Here is a 6,022-nt window from a genome sequence, read left to right on the forward strand (position 1 = left end):
TGATTGAGCAGGGAGTCTAATGTTATGGATCGATTAGTGGTTGAATAAATGAATTTTGTTATGGGGAGGACCTCTATTTATGGGGGAGATCCCGAGATCCTGAAAGGAATGAGCTAAAGGTGTTTGTTTTCTATTAGGAAATGAAATATTGGATTCACTGTCAGTCATTAAGGAGCATTATTAGGGTTTTGTCACATGTCTTTATGGGGATCTCTTCAAGGATTGACTTTCCTTTCACTCGAAGATCCTCATAGCCCATGTATGCTACCACCCTTTGCGTTTTACTTAACTGATGTGGCGCTAGTGATGTCACTACTTGGCGGGCGGCGCCCTATTAGAACTATGTGGCATCTCATCATGTTTGTCACTTTGACAATACACATGCGACTAATATCCAAGCCCAGTTCTTAACGAACCAAGGTCCCACAGTGATCTAGGGTTTATCGAGTGGCCAGATATATATAAAACCTCATCGCAAGTTCAATTCGGGTCTATTTTGAGCTTGTGCTAAGCGTAAGTTTATCACAAGTGTGTGTTGAACCACAGGTTTATCGCAGACTTTCTATGTACTATAAGTTCATCGTAAAGGAAAAATGATCTATAGGCTGATCATAAGCATCCATGTGGCGTCAATCTAGTGTTTTCTATGCTCTGAGGGACTGAGCTAGCCTATGTACTTACAACTATTAGCACTGACTTTGAGAAATTTCCCATTGCAACATAAACAGTGATGTCCATTATGATGTGAGGTTGAGTTAAACTCTTAATGAAGTTCTAAAATGTGTCAAATAACAGAACACATAGTGGAACTTCACCTATGAACATAGAAGTGGTGTCGCTTCTCATGAGAGCTTGGGTTTGCTCTCAAGATTGTTCATGAAACTAGGAAATAAGCACATGGCCATAACAGTACTAAGAAAAATTTGGAACTCTCATAGAGACTAGACATTTTTATGTGTATGGGTATCTCTGGTGTGTCTTGAGAATAATTGGTTTAAGGTATTGCCACTAATAACTTTGACAAGGCTCTAAGATATCTATAATAATAGAAGGTTTAAGTTATGAAACACCTTTTGTATGCATAACTATGTCATAGTAGTTTGGATCGAGAGATACCAATGTAATTGATCAATCAAAGTGGGGGATTGTTGGATTTTAATCTCATTAGAGGTTAAATCGAATGGGGTTTGATTAATCAATTACATGGAAAATACACCTGCACACATGTCTTGAAAAATAGTTTTTTCTCTTACTAAAACCAGTTTTTTTAACTTGTCTCACATTGGAAAATTACAAGACTTGTTTTGAATTTTTAAATAGTAGCTTATTTACACTCCTTAAAAATAAAAAGGAGAGTATGGAGGTTTGCTACTGCGCAACGCATGCACACGCATGTGCATGCATGTGTGCAGTGCAATGAGGCACTTTAGAGGCGCACTTTGCTCGCACCCACATGGCTCGCAAATGGCGGCTTTGACTTTTGGTGCGAGGCTGACCGTTGATGTTTTAACAGCCATGATTCAATCAAGTGTGATCAAGAGGCACTATTCAAAGTTAACAATCATTAACTGTTAACTACATTTTTAACAGTCACAATTTATGAAATTATATCTGTTTAAGGAGCATTTTCTGAACCAGCACCTTCCTCTGCTCCATGACTCTTCAGAAATTATTTAAGAAGGGTGAATCAAGAAATTGCACACACAAGTTTCAAAAATCAATATTGTCTCTCTCAAGTTTTGCATAAAGGCAATGTAATAAGGTGTGAGAAATAGTTTCCTCTCCTTTTCATATAGGCCAAATAGGATCATCAGAAATTCTCCTTTTGAAGAGATTACTATTGATACTCAAGCCATTGTGAATCACTCTCCATGCAAAAGCTTTAATCATGGGGCATACTTCAGCTGTCCATATAGCTTTCTAAACACCACTATTTCTATTCAAGACTGACTAAGCGCCACTAAAGGTCTTATTTAAGCTTTTAGCAATAAAATAAGCTGAATGGACTGAGAAATTCCCATTCCTTTCAAAAGCCCAAACTAGTTCATCACCTTGTTGGGACCAAGGAATATAAATCTTCTTAATTCCTTTGACCACCTCATTTGGGAATCACTGGTGCAAAACCTAACTTTTCCACATCCGGTTTGATTGATCAATGAGATTTGCTACCACAGTAAGAGGACAATTAAATGCGAACCTTTTCTAATAACTTCTCTTCCTTTAAAGATGCTAACCCATCCCTAGGATGAACTTTTCGTCACTTTTGCTTCCCACAAGGAAGAGTGGGGAAAATATTTAACTTGAAGGACTTTTGCCCATAAAGAATATGGGTGAGAGATTAGCCTCCAAAACTACTTAGCTAAGAGGGCTAAGTTGAAACATCTAGGGTCTCAAAAACCCATACCCCCATCTCTCTTACTTTTATAAACTTCCTCCCATCCGACCTAGTGAATTTTCTTACCATTTGCATCTTGACCCCACCAAAAATTATGTTGTATTTTCATAATATCATTGCAAAGGATCTTTGGAAGTAGAAAACAAGACATTGTGTAAATTGGAAGAGCACTTGCTACAGATTTAATGAGATTCTCTTTTCCGGCTAGGGTCAAGTACTTTTCCTTCCAGCCCTCAACCCTCTTAGACACTTTCTCTACTATGTACCTAAGAGCCTCTGATTTAGACCACCCAATTATGGTAGGAAGCCCAAGGTAGAAACCGGGATTGCTTACTCTCCTAAATTTTAACACTCTAGAGAGCAACCTTCTAATGTTAGGGGGAGTTATCACTGAAGAATACTTCAGACTTTTGCAAGTTGATCATTTGACCTGAGGCACCTTCATAAATTTTGAGGAAGAACATCATCTCATCACATTCCTTTAACCCCACTCATAAAAAGATATTACATTTGACCTAAGGCACCTACATTAGAGAAAAGCAAATGCAAGATGCTAGGGGCTGATTTAAAGACTTTTATACCTGAAAAATTTTTCTCGTTCCTCTAAATCTAGGATATTGGCTGATAAAACCTTTTCCACCAAGAGAAAAAGATAGGGGAAAGGGGGTCTCCTTGTCAAAGACCTCTAGTAGGATGGATAACCTTAGAAGGTGAACCATTGATTAAGACTCTCATAGATGTAGTGCAAATGAATTGATGAATCCATCCCCTCCAAGAATCTCCAAACCCCATTTGAATCAAAACCTTGTCAAGAAAATCCCATTCTACCATATTGTAGGCCTTGGACATATCATCTCATGGTTTAGCAGTTTCACATCTTAATAAAATGTGATTATTGTCCTCGCTTTCTCCACAGAAATCACAATCCCCATCTATATTTAGAATCCTTCATCTTAAGAACACTTTAGAATAAATTATATTTTAGAAGACCAAATATAAGTACTTTTGCTTCAAAGGGCACTTTAAAGTCCAAATTTTCTTAACTCTTATGGATTATAGCGATGTTAAAATCATGCACCACATGGATAGCATAGGCAATCTTAATTGTGAACTCAACCTTTAGGCTGAATCTCCAAATTAATTTGTCTTCTTTGTCATTATAGGAACTTTAGTTTATGTAGTTTTATTCTAAATACTCACATCTACAACATTCTTGTTCTTGTCCCAATTCAAGCTTGATGGGTCCAAAAAATTGGACACTCGCATTAAGAACCAAACATTAGGAGGGTAATTTTTGGCCTATCTAAAATTTCTTATAAGTACTTATAATAGTGTTTTGTCTTAGGTGCCCTTTGGTTACACAAGTATGATCAAGTTTTATCTCAAAATTCCCTATCATTACCAATTTATTAAGTATATTGAGGTGGCATTTGGTGATTTGTCTTGTTAACAAATTGACAAGTATGGACATATATTACATTCTAAGAAATCTAAGAAATCAAAAACCATTTGAGTATGGGGCTCTACATTTTGAATATCCCAAATTTGCTTTTAAGTTTTTCCTATTTATTGTGTTTTTGAGTTTGCTTTGTTATATAATGTTTTTTCATATTTATTGTGTTTATTAGGACATGAAATCTCAAAAGGTGATTGGGAGTGGCTGATAAGTGAATAGGATACACCTACTAAGCATTATTAAGTATAGTCAAGTGCAGCCTCAAAGAGTAGCCATTGGATCCACCTTGTTAAAGCCTATAAATCAATTCATCCTTTGTCATTTTCATTTGGGGCATTTATCTTTTACTTCTTTGAGTCTTGTTTCCAACATTTTTTAAGGGAATAAGTTTGTTGAATCTTCACTTTGAGTCTTATGAACTTTCTAAGCATTGTAGAAATTTTTATTCTAAGAAATAAAACACAATCCTTTCTTTTCAATATTGTGCACTCTAATGTGTAGAGGCCTTATCAGTATACTTGGGTATAGTTAATGCATTCTCATGCTAAAGTATTGACACTTGAAATAGTTCAATGAATTTATACTTAATTTGATATTTAAATTAAAATATTTTGCTCTAATAACGATATATAGTATATTAAAAAGTGTTATTTCATATTTTAACTAATTCGGAGTTGTTCACCAAAGTTCTTATACTCACACTCCACAACAAAATGGAGTGATCAAAGGAAAAGTTGACACATTGTTGAATTTGCTAGAAGTATACCTTTTTGCTTTCCATATGCCTATGAAATTTGGGGTGGGGGAGATGTCACTACATCTACCTATCTTATCAATCATATGCCTTCGAGAGCCTTGGGATTTAATCTCCCATAGTGTTATCTTCCCTAACATAGATCTCTTCTCCATTCCCTTATATGTCTTTGGTTGTATGTGTTATGTCCACATTCTCATCTTCTAAATATACAAGTTTAAGCCTAAGGCTCGAGAATTCATCTTCTTAGGATATGCCTCCACACAAAGGGGTTATTATTGTTATGATCCTATTAGTGGCTCTCAGTTTGTTTTGTAAGGTTAGTTCCTTATCATAATCTTCCTTCTAAAGAGAAACCTTTCATTGATTTGTTTGATTATCTTCTTCCTATTCATACCTTTAGTAAGTCTTGTGATGAGTATCTTCCTATTCTTCTCCTCTTGTTGAGTTTTGTTTCATTCTTATATTACCTATTCTTGTTTCTTTGCCTCCACTAGTTTTTTATATTCCAATCATTTAAAGGTTATACCAATGACATAGGCACATGCACGAGTAGGTTGTTTCCATTTCCACAACAAAGCCTTCTACACTACTAGTTATTGAAGAGATGCCATGTCATGAGCTCTTATCTTTATTCCTACACTTGCCTTTCTCATTATATCTTGAAGAATCTTTCTTAAAACCTAACCTTCCTATTATTCCATTTGACCTCTATTTCCACCCAACCCACCCCAAAATCTATTTTAGAAAGCTTTATCTAAACTATAATGGAGGAATGCTATAAGTTTTGAAATAGAAGCATTATGTAAGAAAAATACATGGGATATTGTTGATTTGATTGAAGAGATGGACTTTGTTGGTTGTAAATGGGTTTATACTATTAATTACCATGCCAATGATACTATTGAAAGGTAAAAGGCTCAACTGGTATCCAAGGACTATCCTTAGATGTATGGTGTAGATTATTTGGAGACATTTTGTTTAGTAGCTAAGATGACTTGTATTTGGATTCTCTTATCCTTGGCAAGAAGTTTGATTAACCTATTTATCAATTTGATGTCAAGAATGCATTCTTGAATAGAAACCTTCATGAAAAAGTATATCCCTTCCCCTTAGCATGTACGATAAGGAAATGCATGACAAAATTTTCAAACTTAAGAAGTTTCTTTATGGTTTTAAGCAGTCCCTTAAAGCATGATTTGAGTAGTTTCTACAACTCTTGTTGGTTTTGGCTACCCAGACATAGTTGACCATACCCTCTTTGTAAAGAGAAGAGGTTCTCTAGTGACACTCTTTATTGTTTATGTTGATGACATTATAGTTATTAGTGATAATCCAGAAGAGGTTCATTGTCTCAAAGGATTCCTCAACATTGAGTTTAAGATTAAGGATTGGGGGTAGCTTAGATATTTCTTGG

The sequence above is a fragment of the Nelumbo lutea genome, chromosome 7, assembly GCF_056320005.1.
Source record: "Nelumbo lutea isolate HS-2025 chromosome 7, American lotus-T2T, whole genome shotgun sequence".
NCBI lineage: Eukaryota > Viridiplantae > Streptophyta > Magnoliopsida > Proteales > Nelumbonaceae > Nelumbo > Nelumbo lutea.